Source organism: Saccopteryx bilineata, chromosome 7 (genome assembly GCF_036850765.1).
Source record: "Saccopteryx bilineata isolate mSacBil1 chromosome 7, mSacBil1_pri_phased_curated, whole genome shotgun sequence".
In the NCBI taxonomy this organism is placed as follows: domain Eukaryota; kingdom Metazoa; phylum Chordata; class Mammalia; order Chiroptera; family Emballonuridae; genus Saccopteryx; species Saccopteryx bilineata.
The window spans coordinates 78,661,367-78,680,363 of NC_089496.1; the positions used below are offsets into that span (position 1 = coordinate 78,661,367).

At 38.5% G+C, this 18,997-nt stretch overlaps 1 protein-coding gene across 3 annotated transcripts in view; it reads left to right on the forward strand.

Moving 5' to 3' along the window:
- Nucleotides 1–18,997, forward strand: part of PCGF5 (polycomb group ring finger 5) — a 125,786-nt gene that overhangs the window by 55,583 nt on the left and 51,206 nt on the right. The gene's annotated exons all lie outside the window — the stretch shown is intronic.

Here is an 18,997-nt window from a genome sequence, read left to right on the forward strand (position 1 = left end):
TTTCATGTATGCAATTGGATGAATTTAGAGATGAGTATTCACACATGAAATCATCATGAAATCTGTATCATAAACCTATTCATCACTTCCCAAAGTTTCCTCCTACCTTCTTAGTATTTTTGTGATAAGAACATTTAATATTAAATATACCCTCTTATCAAATGTCAGGTGTATAGCACAGTACTGTACAGTAGACCTCCAAGACTTACTCATCTTGTCTAACCAAAACTTTTACTCTTCAACTAATAATCAGTAGCCTCAGCATCTTCATTTTGTGGGTATAGAACCAGAGTTAAGTAACTTGCCCAGTTTCACAGCTAATGAATAGTAGACCTGTATTCAACTCCAAATCCCGTACTCTTTCTAAGATAAAATGGTGTCTCTCTTTTTCTTTAATCTTCCCTTTCGGCTATACTCCCTCTGCTGAACTGAAATATTATAGCAGTTGTTTTAAACGGGGGTGCAAAATACAATCACCTGGAAATGGTTAAAATTGAAATTTTTGTTATATGTATTTTACCACAATAAAAAAAAACGAATAACCAGGAAGCTGCTTAAACACATGCTCGGAACAATACCTGGAGACAGCTGTGGTGAGGTCTGGGCAGGTCTCTCCAGGTAATGCTGCTGGTGTATAGACTCCTTTGGGTATTACTGGCTCATGCTATTCAGTTGGCAATTAACTATAAACTGTCTTGAAATACTAATCTACTATTGGCCTGTGTCATTATTTACGCAATTACCAGTTAAATATCACCCAAAATATATTTATTGAATACCTACTGTGTGCCATGCACCATTCTAGGCACAGAAGATAACAGCAGTGAAAATATCTCTGCTCTAAAGAAGTTTCAGGGGAAATGAATAATAAATATGTGCTACATTGATGATTGATGCTATGAAGAGAAACAAAGGCAGCTTGTAGATAGGCAAGATGGGGTTATTTTGTATAGTGTCAGGGTTGGCCTCTGCGATATGATGACAATTTATCAGAAACCTGAAGGGATGGAGCTCTGTGAATATATGGGAAGAACATTTTTAGACAGTGGAAATTAAGGACAAGGCCTTGAGGTAGAAATGTCCTTGGCAGATTCAAGAAGAACAAATCAGTTAGAAGGCTATTGCTGCAGGTCAGCTGAAAGATTATAGGGCCTTCACCTAGGGCAGTGGTCGGCAAACTCATTAGTCAGCAGAGCCAAATATCAACAGTACAACGATTGAAATTTCTTTTGAGAGCCAAATTTTTAAAACTTAAACTATATAGGTAAGTACATTCCTTATCGAGGTAGCACCCGCACATGGTATTTTGTGGAAGAGCCACACTCAAGGGGCCAAAGAGCCGCATGTCGCTCGCGAGCCGTGGTTTGCTGACCAGGGACCTAGAGTAATGAGGTGTGAGATGGAGGTGTAGAAGAGTGATTGGATATTGGATGGTGGATGTATTTTTGAGGAAGACCAATAGGATGTGGCTACTCAAGAATGGGGACTGTCTTATATTTCCATGTTTCCCGCTATACCAAGAATGGTACCTGGACATAGTCCACAAGCTGTTTTGCCACTTCTAACATTTCTGCCTTTTATATTTGGATGTCTACAACAGTAACTGCCAACTGTTTGGTAGATAAGGAGAAAGCACAAATTCTTCTTTTTCTACCTATATAATATAGCTTTAATATGTATTCTTTTCAAAGAAAATTATTTGAGGCATTAAGAAATTCCAATTTAAATGCCACAGTTTTGGAGGAAAAACAAAAGATGCTAGAAGTATTAAATAACCAGTTTATAAGCAAGGTTATGTTTACGTTTGCAACAGCAATTTAAGGTGTAAAGGTGTGACAGTTTAACTGTACAAGTTGTTCCCGGAAGTCATCAAGCCCCTTTACTAAGAGAATGAAAATGGCAGAAGTGTGCTCAGAAGACAGTGGTAAATCCTAAATGTGGTGTTTTATCATCAACAGAGAACACAAAACAGAGTAAATGATGGGGTCAGGAACAAAGCCCAGTGTCTGAGACCTGAGGATTCTGTCGGCTTGATCTTTATGTGCTTTCCAGTTCTTGGATTTCTAGGCAATCTTGTTTGTTTGTAGTTATATTAGGGCTTATGCAGGGCAAAAATTATCTCACTTGCAAAATATCCCCTTATTTGTACTGATAAAATAAATAGTACCACAAGCAGTTTTCCTCAGTCATTGGTTCTTTGATACTACTTGGTTTTCTTGTGGGACAGATAGAGTGGTATTGTGATTTGGGAGCAGTATAAAATAGAATAGAAAGATGGTCAAATGATACAGGAAAGAAGTGGGAAGTGCTGAGTGACATTGTGATATCCCATAATATTTTCAGTCTTGACTTAGTCATATAAAAAGAATATCTTATTAAGGTAACTTTGTATCAAGATTATAATTTTATGATATAAGTAAAGAATGGTTCTTATTATGAAAACTAATTATAAAGATTTTGGTCTTACTGTCCAAGTTTGAAATACACAAATGGACTTTATTATTGGAGAGCAAAATCAGACATGGAATCTGCCCTTCTGGACTTTCTGGTCAAGTGAAGAAAGATAGAGTAATCAAGTTAAGAAATGTTTGAAATAAAATTGGATGTTGATAAGTGTGATGAAACAGAATGATAAAATACCGGGTATGTGGGCCCTGGCTGGTTGGCTCAGCGGTAGAGCGTCGGCCTAGCGTGCGGAGGACCCGGGTTCGATTCCCGGCCAGGGCACACAGGAGAAGCGCCCATTTGCTTCTCCACCCCTCCGCCGCGCCTTCCTCTCTGTCTCTCTCTTCCCCTCCCGCAGCCAAGGCTCCATTGGAGCAAAGATGGCCCAGCTGGCCCAGCCGCTGGGGATGGCTCCTTGGCCTCTGCCCCAGGCGCTAGAGTGGCTCTGGTCGCAACATGGCAACGCCCAGGATGGGCAGAGCATTGCCCCCTGGTGGGCAGAGCGTCGCCCCATGGTGGGCGTGCCGGGTGGATCCCGGTCGGGCGCATGCAGGAGTCTGTCTGACTGTCTCTCCCTGTTTCCAGCTTCAGAAAAATGCAAAAAAATAAATAAATAAATACCGGGTATGTGTTAGGATATTGCAGCAGAATGCAATGCAAGAGAAGGGACTAAAGTATTTTCTGAAAGCCATAGGTCCTAGGCGTTTTCAGGCAGGAGCCTTAGTCTTTGGGACCAGCTGCCGCAGAGGTGCATGGGGTGGGAGTGGGGGTCCTGACTCTCCCTCGCTTTGATGTGAATAAATGAATGTACTTGACTCTTCTTTCAAAATACTCTGCACAGGCAATTTAACTCTTTTTCTCTTTTCAGATTAGAAAGGCTGTTGCTCTCCCATTCTCTCCTTGAGGAATTCTAGGGCTAACACTGACTCACTTCCCTATTCATGTAGAAAGAAGGGCTAAAAGAACCAATAGGATGGCTGACCGCAGCAGACCTTGGTGTTCTGAGCACCCCAGTTAGGTGGAAGGTGGAGAAAGGTTCAAGACAGTCAGCAGGAAGCGGGAGGCAGTGACAGCAAGGCAGGCTGTGTCCTAGGCTCCTGGCAAGGAGCTGTAAGAAAAACTTATAAAAGCCTACTAACACCACTTCCCTTCAGCAGGCCAAGGGCATGCTATAAAAAGATAAAATGGTTAAATGAGGAAAAAATTTAAAACATAAGTGAGTTTTTAGTTTTAAATAGTCATTTAATACTAGAGGAACTAAATCTATATTAACTATGGTTACAAGTCTATGAGGTAATTTTAATAATCCACAAACCTAAAGAAATAAACTTGTTCACACAAATAATTATTGAATTTTTTAAAATAAATAATTAGGTGTCAGGCACTTTGCTAGCCACTAGGATAGAGTGCTAAAGATAAATTTGGAACTTAAAATTCCATCAATCAAAACTTCACATAATACAAGAAGAAATTTCTACAGGTGTATTTGGGTCTTTTTTTTTTTTTTACTGTGAACTTATCTACTCTGAGGCATCAACTACCTATGCTGATATCTCCTGAATCTTTATTTCTGGCATAGTTTATTCCCTCTGAGCTTCAGAATCCTACTGGATGTCCACAAGTGACCTGGAACTCAACATATCTAAAAATGAATGAATGGGATTCTAATGCTCAGATGTTCAAACAAGAAATATGTTCTACACTTGACTCTCTTTATCCTCACTGAAAAACAGGGACAAATTCCTGACTGATTTCTCCCTTTAATACCTCTTAAATCTGTCCTATCACTTCCTTCCTCCTGGGATTGTTTGTTCAGACCTTTATTACCTCTCACCAGAGTCAGCAGCCCACTCCTGGCCAGTGTTATAGTGGCGATCATTTAAACATCTTACTATCTTCATCACTGTCTTCAGCTGACCCAAAATTTCTGGCCCTTGCTGGTTGGCTCAGTGGTAGAGCGTTGGCCCAGCATGTGGATGTCCTGGGTTCGATTCCCAGTCAGGGCACACAGGAGAAGCGCCAACTGCTTCTCCACCTTTCCCTCCCTCATTTCTATCTCTCTCTTCCCCTCCCACAACCAGGGCTCCATTGGAGCAAAGTTGGCTGGGGTGCTGAGGATGGCTCCATGGCCTTTGCCTCAGGCGCTAGAAACCCAGTTTCTGTAGGATGATGTGGCAGCATGTGCGCATGAGCAGATGATGACGTAACACCATGTATACAGCAGAGCAGCCCATGGCCATTGCAGTCGAGATGTGGACAGTACAGAGGAATGTTCAGTGTGTTCTGTGGCTCGATAAATTCGAATCCATGACCAAAGTGCAACGTGAATATCGGCGAGTTTATAACAAAGCGCCACCACATAGGAATAACATTACTCGGTGGGATAAGTAGTTGAAGGAAACCAGCAGTTTGGTGGAGAAACCCAGTTCTGGTAAGCCATCAGTCAGTGACAAGTCTGTAGAGGCTATACGGGATAGCTACCTAAGGAGCCCTAAAAAATCTGCGTGAGCCCACATCAAACTGCACTGAATAGGTATGAAACTGGGAGAGTTTTCCTTTTATTTGGTGCAGATTTCACATTTCTATCGTCTTTTGTTGCTTTCCTGTGACCGGTCAAAAGTGCACCATGACTTTACGGACACACTGTACTTGGTTTAGTAGCTTTCTCTGCTTGGAATGCACTTTTCCTGAATACCTAGCTAGCAGTTAACTCATTCTTCAAAAATCATTTTCAAGATACTCCACCCACCTGCTACCACAGACAGATTTGTATTGTGTATTCTTAATACCTGATACTTGAGTACTTAATAAAAGTTTAAGTGAATAAATAAATAGCCAGTCAGTTGATTATTTTATTGTGTTTTTCCTTTCAGGGATTCAAATGCAGTGATAGCTTGAAAGGCATTTAGGTAGGCAGTGTTGGTTAGGACTTAGGAATTTTGCAAAACTGTCTTCTAAAATATAGGTGAAACTCTTGTGTGTCTTAGGTAGGGAGAGATCCTGCATTGGGGACTAGAGATTGGTGGATCTAGATTAAGGGATGCTCTATCTCTTGCACCAGGGTTCTAAGAAACTTTTTTAGGTTACTTAGATCAGTGGTCCCCAACCCCTGGGCCGCGGACCGGTACCGGTCCATGGGCCATTTGGTACCGGTTCGCAGAGAAAGAATAAATAACTTACATTATTTCCATTTTATTTATATTTAAGTCTGAACGATGTTTTATTTTTAAAAAATGACCAGATTCCCTCTGTTACATCCGTCTAAGACTCACTCTTGACGCTTGTCTCGGTCACGTGACACATTTATCCATCCCACCCTAAAGGCAGGTCCGTGAAAATATTTTCTGACATTAAACTGGTCCGTGGCCCAAAAAAGGTTGGGGACCACTGCCTTAGAGTATATTTGCTGGTGGCTGTATCGGTTGTTGACTTAAAATGGGAGTTTCATACTTAAACTAAGAACAAAAGAACTTTGTTCCAGCAGTTAAAATGTGAAGAACACATTGCATTGGTTCAACTCTTCAGTGGTTTGAGAATCTGATGATTCTTTCCTAAGGAAAAAGAGGTTTAGACACAGAATTCGGTGGAACAAGACAGGAAAGTTTTCTCCTTTTGCCATTTCAGAGATCATGGCATTAATCCCCTGACTAAGAATGAATTCTTTGGAAAAATACATCGTTGTACTTGGTTTTTAACTTCTGCAAAGGACAAGGGTTAATTGATAATTAAATATGATTGATGTGACAGTTAAGGGACTTTGTGATTTTTGTGTGGTAATATGGAAGAGTGAGGAATAACTTAACCCTAAAATGGTAAAATTTAAGTATAATCAACTATTTATTGTTTTTGAACAAGTATTATAAATATACTAATATATAAGTTATAGACAACTTTTGACACATTGATACTCAATGTTTAAAGACCTTATGCTATATATAGTTGCTATTCAAGGTGCAGTCACTAGACTAGTGGCAGCCACCAGCAGGATCACCTGGGAACTTCTCTGTGGGCTTTACTGTAGACCTACTGAATCAGAGTCTCTGGGGAGGCCAGAAATCTGTGTAATGACAAGCTCTTCTGTGGTGCACTAAAGTTTGAGAAACACTGTTCTGGACCAGACTTTTATAGACTAGCATCTCTTGAACTAGGCAGTTTATATTTTTAATCATACAGTAATTAAAATAAATGCTAATGAAAGATTAAAGTAATAGCTGTTATTTATTGACTGTCATATTTGGGATCATGAGCTTTACTTTCATTGTCTTATTTAATCTTCCCAAAGACCCTTTTAGTTGGGTGGTATTATTTAATCATGCAACCAATATTTATTAGCACCTACATTTTACCCGTTTTTATTCTATCCAGTGGAAAAACAACAGGAGACAAGATAGGCATAGAAGAGACAGACAATACACAAGAAAACAGTATAATTTCAGATGTTATAGGTACCCAGTCCTATGAGAAGGAATAAAACAGAGGAATGTGTTTCTTGGGTGTTACCATTTGAGCAGAGATCAAAATAATAGGAAGGAGCAAACTATGAGAAAGTTTGAGGGCAGAGTATCTCAGATTCATATTTCTGTACTTTTCACAAAGAGTCAGAATGGTTAAGTAATGTGTTAATTATAATTATTAATACATTATTAATATTTTTATCATTAACTTATATTAATATAAATATTAATAATAACTAATGTTAACTAATAAGCTAGAGTTCGGTTCTGAATCCTGGATAGCTGACTCAGGCATATCTTCATATTAAATAGTCATTTCCCTAATTTTCTTTCTGCTTGGCTATATTTTTAAAAATTGATTTAATAACATGTGAATTTAAAATGTGTATGTAATGAGCCTCTTTAACTATGTTTTAATGACCTGTCATTATATATCCAGTCAGGATTTGAATTTATTATTGATCTTGAATAAATACCCATTATAATGGAGAAAATATATAAATTGAACTTTCTGATAATATACTCTTTATAAAATTTAATTTTTAGGGTCAAGACTTGTTTTTAGCATCAAAATCAAAGGTCTATCAAAGTTTCTTATTCCATCTAAGAACTGTTAGAACTTATAAATGAGTTCAGTAAACTTTTAGGATATAAAATCAGTACACAATAATCTGTTGTTTTTCTGTATACTAACAAACTGTCAGAAGAGAAATGAAGAAAACCATCCCATTTGCAATTGTATCAAAAAGAATAAACTATCTGGTAATATATTTAACCATGGAGGGAAAGACCTGTAAATTGAAAACTAGAAAACATTAAGGAAGAACTGAAGAAGATACAAATAAATGGAAAGATATTCCATGCTCATGGATTAGAAGAATTAATATTATTAAAATGTACATAGTACCTAAAGCAGTGTACAGATTCAGTGCAATCCCTATCAAAATCCTAATGGCATTTTTTACAGAAATATAACAAACAATAGTGAAATTTGTATGGAACCATAAAAGACCCCAAATAGATCAAGCAATCTTGAGAAAAAAGAGCAAAATTGGGGGCATCATGTGCCCCAATTTCAGACTATATTACAAAGCTGTAGTAATTAAAACAGTGTGATAATTGGCATAAAACAGACATATATATCAATGAAACAAAATAGAGAACCCAGAAATAAACACACATATATGGTCAATTAATTGATAACAAAGAAATCAAGAATATAAATTGGGCAAAGGACAGTCTCTTCAATAAATAGTGTTAGGGAAATTGGACAGCCTCAGCAAAAGAATGAAACTGGACCACTATCTCCTATCATCCACAAATATGAACTGAAAATGGATTAAAGACTTGAAAGTAAAACATGCCCGAAACCATAAAACTCCTAGAAGAAAATGTATGCGGTAAGCTCCTCAACATAAGTCTTTGTGATAATTTTTTAAATTGAACACTAAAAACAAAAATAAACAAGTAGGACTGTAACAACCTAAAAAGTTTCTGCACAAAACAAGAAACTCAACAAAATGAAAAGGCAACCTAATGAATGGGAGAAAATAATGGCAAATAATATATCTGGTGAGGAGCTGATATCCAAAATATAGAAAAAACTCATACAATTTAATAACAACAACAACAAAAAATCTGACTTAAAATGGGCAGAGGCTTTGAGTAGACATTTTACCTAAGCCATACAGATAGCCAACACAGGTACGTGAAAAAGTGCTCAGCATCACCAGTCATCAGATAAATGCAAATCAAAACTAATGCAGTATCACCTCACACCTGTTAGAATGGCTGTTATCAAACACAAGAAGTATCGTGTTGGTGAGAATGTGGAGGAAAGGGAACTGTTGATGGCAATATAAATTGGTGCTACTATGGAAAACAGTATGGAGGTTCCTTAAAATATTAAAAATTGAACTACCATATGATCCAGCAGTTACACTTCTGGGTGTTTATTTGAAGAAAACAAAAACTAACAAAAAGATATGAACCATCATGTTTATTGCAGCATTATTTAGAATAGGCAAGATATGGAAGCAACCTAAGTGCCCATCAATGCATGGATAGAGAAAATACGGTAAACACATACACACACAAGATGAAATATTATTCGCTCATAAGGAAGAATGAAATCTTTCCACTTGTGACAACATGGATGGCCATTATGCTAAGTGAAATAAGTTATAGATAGATAAGTACCATATGATCTCATAGGTGGAATCTAAAAAAATGTTTTTAAAAACCTAAGCTGATAGATATGGAGAATAGATTGGTGAGTGCTAGGGTGGGGGTGAACTATTTTTGCTTTTTGTTTTTAGTTTAAATTGTTTCTTTGTTTAAGAAAAAAATGAAAAAATCAAAAGCATAAGTAGAAGTTATATTAAAATCTCAGTTGGTGCAGATATAATGTTTTATGACTGTACTAGAAATGAGGTCGCTGGTATACTGATGTTACATATTTCGAACAGTATTTTGGCAGAAACTAGTCACTCGTTCCTGAAAATGATTATACTGCTCATTTTCTTGAATCTTTTTAAATAAGGAAGAATAATTAAAGGTTAAACAATCTAGGTATCATCTGTTATTAGTAGTAATGCTAAAGAATTAGATGTATGGGTTTTTTTAGCTTTTGAAATTATGCATTAGATAGTAAAGAATGTTGAAACAGTTGAGCAAAGCATCATAGTGGATCCCAAAAGTCAAAACCAGGTAATAGATAAAAAATGAAATTGTCTTTCATATTGGCTTCTGAGAATAAATTATATCTAGGTCAGAATGAGCTGGAATTTACCAATGATGGATTGAAAGAAATTATGTGAAGAGAAACAAGTATAAGGTGACGGATGATTTGACTTTGGGTGATGGGTATACAACACAATCAACAGTTCAAATGCTATAGAGATGTTTACCTGAAACCTATGTATTCTTATTGATCAATGTCACCGCATTTAATTTAATTTTCTAAATAAAAATTTTTAAATATTTAACCTAACATACATATTCAGAATTAGAAATCATGGTCAGTATACAGGTATGTTTGAGTCTAGAGAAAGTTTGAAGGTAAACATTAAGTATAGTCTAACCTATAAAAAAGACAAAAGATAGTTTCCATTTTGATATTGTGAAGATTTTTCATAAGGACTGATGCTTTATAACACTGGTTTTTACCAGACTACTATATTATGTAAAAAAAAAATTTTGAGAGGGAAGCATCAACTCATTGCTCCATTTAGTTGTGCTTCTCATATGTGCCCTGACCATGGCTCAAACCTGCAACCTCAATGTTCAGGCCAGCGCCCTCAGGAGCGAACCAGTGACCTCAGCTCAAGGATAATGCTCTGTCCACTGCGCTGCTGGCCAGGGCTATAACAAAGATTTAAATAGGGAACAAAAGTTAGGTTCCCTCAGAGGCTCAACCTCTGACATCTTTTACTCAGTTAACAGAAAATGATCATTGTATTTTTTTAGAAAACTAAAATTGACTTTAGTTTATATTGAATTAACTCATTTTAGTTGACAAAAAAATTACTGGCAAACTCAGAATCTCTTCCCTTGCAAACAGGCCAATTTCTGACTTGCCGACTGTAGTGTACTTACAGGTCCTAGAATCTTGGTTCCCATTACTGTTTCTAACCCTTGCGTCTTTACTTATAGGTCCTAGAATCTTGGTTCCCATTACTGTTTCTAACCCTTGCGTCTTTACTTATAGGTCCTAGAATCTTGGTTCCCATTACTGTTTCTAACCCTTGCGTCTTTACTTATTGTCAGGTATTTACCAAATACCTCGTCCTTCAGGTACTCTTCTGGGCACCTGGGATACATTAGTTAACACGGTAGGCAATGAGGAAATCATAGTGTGCATCAGAAGGTGATAAATGGTATGGAGAAAGGGAGAGCCGTGCTAGGTGAGGGGAATCCGGCAGTCAGTGGGAAAGTGTTACAATAATAATCCTGTGTTCAGGAGACTACTCAGTAAGGAAATGACATTTGAACAAACTTAAGGATGTAAGGAGTTATCCAGTTACATGTCTGAGGGAAGAATATTTCAGGTAGAGAGAGAATAGCAAGTGCAAAGAGTAGGTAGGCATCTGCTTTTCTGATTGACATGTTGAGAAATGGTCAGAAGGCCAGTGTGGCTGGACAGCAGTGAGCAATGGAGAGTTCAGAGAGGTGATGAGGGTGGGCGTGCGCAATTCTCGTAGGGCCACTGTAAAGATTTGGCTTTTATTCTGAAATTACCCAGTTTAGGCAGGATTTTGAGTAGAGAAATGGCATTTTCTGATTTATGTTTAAAAGCATCACTCACACTGCTGCTGAAAACAGACCTATCAAGAAGCTGTTGTACTGGTCCAAGCAAGATGTGGTGACGGCTTGCACCAAGGTGGGGTAAAAGTGGTCAGATTCTGGGTATACTTTGAAGGTAGTGTCAGATTTGCTGATGAACTCTAGGAGGGGGGATGTCATAAAAGAAAAAGGAGTCAGAGTCAGTCTTAAAGGATAGCTTTAAGATTTTGGTCTGAGAAACTTGAGGGATAAAGATGTCATCAAATTATATAGAAAAGGCTGGGGGTGGAAGGAGGCTATTATTTTGAGACCTCTAAATGGATATGTCCAGTTGGGAGTTGGGTGTGTGAGTCTGAAAATTATCAGCATATAGATTGTATTTAAACAATGAGAGTTCCAAGGGAGTAAGTATAGATGGTGAAGAAAACCAAGGTCAGAGCTCTGGGGTTCAGTGAGAAAACAGAAAGTGTTGTGGTTTCCTGAGAGGCAAAGTTCACACATAGTGTCAAGTAAGAAGAGGGATCAACCGAGTCAACTGTGTTGAGTAAAATGGGACTGAGAATAGATCACTTGACTTAGCAACATGGAGATCATGGATCATCTTATGGAGCAGTGGATGTAAGATACAAAAGTCTGGATATGTGTAAGAGGATGGAAAAATTTTAATTTCTTGATTTTGATAATTGTACTGTATTCTAAGTATTTCATCTTTAGGTTTAAAGATGGGGGTGAAAAAGGAATGGGAAGAAAGGAATTGGAGAGAGTAGCTCTGAAATGGAGTGACAGCTGACAGGGAAGTAGAGTGAACAATTTGTTTTATGATGGGTGATATGTTTGAATTTGGGAATCTTCAGTAGATAAAAGACTAACGGGGGGTGTGTGAAAGGGAGAATACAAGCTGTATTCTTAGGTCATTGGGAGGGGATGGAGTGAGTGCACAGAGCGGAGACTGACTTTAGATAGATACATGAAAGTTCTGGAAACAGCCCAGAACACCAAGTATAGACTATAGTAATGTGGTGGTAAGAATTCTCTTTTCTTTTTTTTTTTTTTTTTGGGGGGGGGAAGACAGGAAAAGAAGATGAGAAGCATCAGTTCTTCATTGTGGCGCCTTAGTTGTTCATTCATTGCTTCCTCATATGTGCCTTGATGGGGTAGGGGGCTCCAGCTGAGCCAATGACCTTGGGCTTCAAACCAGTGACCTTTGGGCTCAAGCCAGCAACCCCTCACTCAGCCAAATGAGCCCGTGCTCAAGCCAGCAACCTTGGGGTTTCAAACCTGGCTCCTCTGCATCCCAGGCTGACACTCTATCCACTGCACCACTACCTGGTCAGGCAAGAATTCTTTTTTCTTTGTTTCCGTTTTTTCTTTTTGTTTTCAGTAAAATGGGAAGCGAGGTCATCAGTGGCGAGTGAGATTGGGGAGGGTATGTTGAGGATTTGAGGAGACAGGAGAAGGGATGAGGTATTGATGAAGAGCATAATGGACTTGGGGTGTTGAGTATGACCACTTGGCAGATGAAGGACCAACTTGAGGTGTATGGTCATGAATTGAAGGTGAGACACCAGTCAGCATGGTGCATGTTTTCCCTCCCACACTGGTGATTTTGTAGAAGCAGAGTATGTTAGATTTAGCCAGGGTTAATAGTTTAATGGAGCAAGTATGATCAAAGAAGAAAGAAGTAGAAAATTTGCAGAGAAGATAAGAGCTATCAAGGGTGTGTGTGAGGAAGTGATTATTCTGATTGTTCACAGAATTTATATTGATCAGGAGGTGTATGAGGGCATTACTGGACTCACTGAGCTACCAACCTCTACCTTGACCTGGAGTCCCACTTGACTTGAGAAGCTGTCTGTGGAAGTACAGCCTTCCTGGACATTTTGGTCTCCTGGCCTGCTTGATTAAGATCCCTGTGCTTTGCTGATGCCTGTTCCTCTGTCATGGCAAAATAGTATTAAGCATTCTTCTCAGTAGCAAGTAATGCTCTCCTCAGTGTTCTTCATGAAACTGTAACTCGTGTAGGCCTTTGAAAGAAAGGTGCCATGTGTAACATAAGAAAGGTGTTCATTAGTTCCTTGTATTAGTAAAACCAGTAGATACTATCTCATAGAAAAAAAATTCTGGAAAACTTTTAAAAATATTGTCAGTTTTACCTGTAAGAATATGTATCAAAGTTAGGAAGTTGATGCCTCTTCTCTTTGCAGATGACCAGTTTACTTACAAACTGTTAGCAGATACTAGATAAAGCTTTCAGAACAAACTGTAATCAAATGAGTGTTAATCAAGAACGGCACATAAAGATGTCAATGTGCCTAAGGAAGAAAGAAAAACATACTTCTGTGCTGACAGTTAAAACCAACACATTAGGATGATTTTAATGATATAAGCATTTGATCATTTTTAATAAACAGAACATTACTGATGAATGACAACACCAAGGACATGAGAGAAAAGACTCTTGTTTTATTATCACTGGTAGCAGAATTAGTACTCAAGAAGAGAAGTTTGTGTAGATTACTTTGTGTCATCAGAGCTGGGAAGCTAACTCTCTGATACACAGAGATGTGAGTGGATCGCACATCCTAGATCGCAACAACAAATGGTCTTTGTACCTGTTGTGAAGAACACCCCCCACCTCACAAGAACTTGAAAGTAAGGATGTAGGATAGCCCTTTCTTAGTTAAACTCTGAAATCAATATACAGTAGTACTTCAGAGCAGGAATAAGCAAGATGAAGAGACAGAACAAGGTGGGACTGTATTGAAATTGTATTAACTATATAGAGTTAAGGAAAGAATATATAGTGGAGAAGTGTTAGTCAATCTTGGACCTTCCACTCCGGAAAAAGAAGGAACATACCTACAAAACTAGACAGTTCCCATTCAAGTGAAGCAATGTGTCAAAAATATCATACCTGAGTTGTAAGACTATCACCATGGTGGTCACAGCTGCTACAGATTAATACCAATACATAATAGACATTTAAAATTTCATTAGCAAGATCATCTGTTATTTATGATAGCTGCATCAAACTAACCAGTTTGTTGCCATTTAATATTCAATTACTCTGTTTCTTCTTGTTATGATTTTATGCTCATTCAATGATCTGTTATAGTTCTAGCTCATATTTATTTAATATTACAATTTACCACTTATTTATACATTTCACATCTATTATCTCATTTAATCTACAAGAAACCTGTGAGATAGGTATCCTTAGTACATCCTTTGTATGTAAAAATCACAAGTAATGTATGTATTTCCCCATGTATAACACAAACCTTTTTTCAAAAAATTTGGGGTCTAAAAACTGGATGTGTCTTATACAGTGGTTGTAGATTTTTTTATTTCCAATTTCCCGTTTTTTCACACTTGTTTTTGTGCTCATTGTAGATTTTTTTACTTGCATTTCCTGCTTGTTGTCTTTGCGCTCATTGTTTCACACTTGTTACTGGTATATTATAGTAGGTTACATTTTGCCGCGTTCTGCCCAGAAATGGCTCAGAGAAGATTTTTGTGCAGTGCTGAATTCAAGTTAAAAGAAATCCAGTTTGCGAAAGTGAGTGGAAATCATGCTGCTGAGCATAAGTTTGGTCCTCCTCCAACTGAGAAATCAATCCGTGACTGGCTACAGGAAGAAGAAACCCTACCGAAAACACCACAGCAGAAGAAGGTCATGAGAGGCAAGTCAGCAAAACGTCCTGATGTAGAGAGAGAATTGAAGATATGGATTGAAGAGCAAAGGGCAATTGGAATTCCTGTGTTCACAAAGATGGTTCAGCATGAGGCAAGAAGAATTGCTGATGAAAAAGAAGTTACTGATTTCAAAGGAGGACATGATTAGTTCTTCAATTTCATGAAACGGAATGGACTACGCATGCGTACATGCACCAGACATGCCCAGAAGATGCCTGAAAGCTATGAGCTTGAATTTCATGGTCCTTGAATTTCATCATTTGTCATTCAGTGTCAGAAGACACATCAATTTGAGTTGGGACAGATTGCAAATATGGACCAAGTCCCCCTTTAATTTGATGTCCCATGTAACAGAACTGTTGATAAGAAGGGGATGAAAACTGTAACTGTGAAGACAAGTGGACATGAAAGAGCCATTATATAGTTGTTCTAGCTTGTTGTACCAATGGAACCAAGCTGCCTCCTATGCTGATTTTCAAATGCAAAACAATGCCAAAAGAAGACATCCCTCAAGGAGTGATTGTCCACAGTCATGACAAGGGTTGGATGGATCAGGATGGGATGAAGATCTGGTTTGAGAGAAAGTATGGAGAAGGAGACCAGGTGGGATCCTACATAAACCTGCCCTACTAGTGCTTGATCAGTTCAGGGTACACATAACAAAAAACACAAAGAAATTGCTACAGAGCAAAAACAAAACTTACCGTCATACCTGGAGGCTTGACATCCCAGCTCCAACCACTTGATGTCAGCATTAACAGACCCTTCAAAGCTGCCATGAGAGACAAATGGGACCAATGGATGAAGTCTTCTGAGGACAATTTGACACCAGCAGGAAGAATGAAGAAACCAACTATAGGAGAAGAGTTTGTACCTCCATGAAAAAATCCTGGGATAATATCAAGATTGAGATCGTTGTCAAGTCATTTAAGAAGTGTGGCATTTCAAATGCCATAGATGGAACTGAGGACAAGGCAATATATGAAGACAGTGATTCGTCATCAGATGAGGACAAGCTAATGCAGGGGTCCCCAAACTTTTTACACGGGCTAGTTCACTGTCCCTCAGACCGTTGGAGGGCTGTACTATAAAAAAAACAAACTATGAACAAATCCCTATGCACACTGCACATATCTTATTTTAAAGTAAAAAAACAAAACGGGAACAAATACAATATTTAAAATAAAGAACAAGTAAATTTAAATCAGCAAACTGACCAGTATTTCAATGGGAACTATGCTCCTCTCACTGACCACCAATGAAAGAGGTGCCCCTTCTGGAAGTGCGGTGGGAGCTGGATAAATGGCCTCGGGGCCACATGCAGCCCGCCAGCCGTAGTTAGGGGACCCCTGTGCTAATGGATGGGAGTTTTAACAGTGATGAGGAGTTGTATGAATTTTATGATGAATAAAATTTGAGTTTAGTAACTTTATGTAATACATTTTTTCAAATTTTGGGCCCCAAAATTAAGACGTGTGTTATACATGGGGAAATACAGTAAGTAATGTACCTAACAGCAGAGCTGATCCAGGTACCCTGCCTCAAAATTTTGTCTGAAACAGTTGTGCTGTACTACCTTGGCTCTGCAGTATAGCGTGTTACAGTAATCCCATTTTTTATTATTTTTTGTCCTGTGACGATGATTTTTCCTAATAGCAAATAGTAAAGTGACCTTTGATTATGATTTGCCAGAAAGCCACGTCCTGGAATGGGTCCACTTCTCAGAGGTACGAGCTAATAAAGATTTTGTGGATTTCCCAGTGATCTTTGGACTGTCTTAGTGGAGAGCTTTGCAAAGTTAGAGTCCCAGACACTCTGATTTAATTCATTTGGGATGGGACCCATGAATCTGTTTTTTTGTAATCTCATTGGTGGTGACTGCAGTGCTTACCTCAACTGAGAACCACTGTTTTAGATGACACATGGCTCTTCTTAATTTGTGCAACAATCTAGTTCAAATCTAAGAAATGGTAAAAGGAATTTCACTTAGTAAGCTTTAGGCAGAAATTTCATGATGTTTGTGATGGACTAAATATAAAGATCATTTAAAAATAAGAAATCTTAGGAGAGAAGATGGCAGCGGAGTAGGCGGATGCACAGACACCCAGCTCTCAACACCAAACTGGAATACAAATCAATTCAGAAAAAATCAGCATGAAAAACCAACACTGAACTGCAAGAACAGCTCTCAAAAACCAAGGAGCAAAGAGGAAGCCACAATAATCCTGGTAAGGAGTGCCTGAATCTCCTCTGCTTACAGGAAGGGAAGGAGGGGGGTGAGGCTGAGAGCCCAGAGAGGATTTCACAGAGGAAAAAGAGCAGAAACTACTGCTCACAGCCACTTACCTGGCGACCAGGGAGCAAGGTGGGTTGAAAAGACCAGCTTATCTCCCAAGTGGAAAAGACAGGGAGAGGGACAGACTGTGAGGGGCTAAGGTATGCAAGAAACAAAATAAAAAAAGCTGACTCATTCATGCTGGAGGCGGCCATAGCTGGGGGAGGGACTGAACCTTTCACAAAACAGAGCTGAAGTGCTTCCGGATCAGAGATCTCCGGACATCTATCCAGCTCCAATCAGCACAACAAGACACAGCTGAAAACAAGAAGTGGGGAGGAGGGGCAGTAACTCAGGTCTCCATGGAGATCTGAGATACACCTCCCCCTACTGAAGCTGAGAGAAAAAACCCTGCCCCCAGTGAGATTAGTTGGAGGAAGAGACCTTCAGCATCTCAGGTTACACCCACAGCATTCCTGGATACAGTTTCAAGGAAGCCCCCTGCTGAGATCAGTTAACAAGACTATCACCTGTTAAGAAAACAAACAAATCAAGACTTCAAAGCTGCCCAAATCCGAAAGTGGATTACAAATAATAGCTGATACCAACCCACGAAGACCTAAAAATAACACAACTGAAAACTGGAGGCAGACAACACCGAGCCTAGACTCAATCAACTCTACAAATAAAAAAAAAAGAAGAAGAAGATGAGAAAACAAAGGAGTGCAATCCAAATGAAACCACAAGAGACACTTTCGAGAGATGAACTGAGTGATATGGAAATAATCAAACTTCCAGATGCGGAGTTCAAAATAATGATTGTAAGGATGCTTAGGGATCTTAGAACAACAATGGAGGGGGAGTTTGAAAACCTAAATAAAGAAATAGCAAGTATAAAAAAGAATCAGTTGGAGACGACAAATACAATATCAGAAATAAAGACCACAATGGAAGGAATTAAAAACAGGATAGATAGAGCAGATGATCGAATCAGCGAGTTAGAAGACAACTGGAATGAAGGCATGAAAGCAGAGAAGAAAAGAGAAAAAAGACTCAAAAAGTCAGAGGAAACTCTTAGAGAGCTCTGTGACAACATGAAGAGAAATAACATCCGCATCATAGGGGTTCCTGAAGAAGAAGAAAAAGAACAAGGGATAGAGACTTTGTTCAATCATATCATAGCTGAAAACTTCCCTAAATTAATGCAAGAGAAACTCTCACAAATCCAAGAAGCACAGAAGACTCCATTAAAGAGAAACCCAAAGAAACCTACACCAAGACACATCATAATTAAAATACCAAAGCTAAGCGATAAAGAGAAAATATTAAAAGCTGCAAGAGAAAAAAATTTATCACCTACAAAGGAGCCCCCATAAGGATGACATCTGACTTCTCAACAGAAACACTTGAGGCCAGAAGGGAATGGCAAGAAATATTCAAAGTAATGCAGAACAAGAACCTACAACCAAGACTACTTTATCCAGCAAGGCTATCGTTTAAAATTGAAGGAGAAATAAAAAGCTTCCCAGACAAAAAACAACTCAAGGAATTCATTACAACCAAACCAATGCTGCAGGAAATATTAAGGGGCCTGGTGTAAACAGATAAAGTGGGAAAAGAATACAGAAAAAAAAAAAGAAAAAGGAATACACCTTTAAAGAAGAAAATGGCAATAAACAACTACATATCAATAATAACCTTAAATGTAAATGGATTAAATGATCCAATCAAAAGACATAGGGTAGCTGCGTGGATAAGAAAACAGGACCCATACATATGTTGTCTACAAGAGACACACCTTAGAACAAAAGACACACACAGATTGAAGGTAAAAGGATGGAAA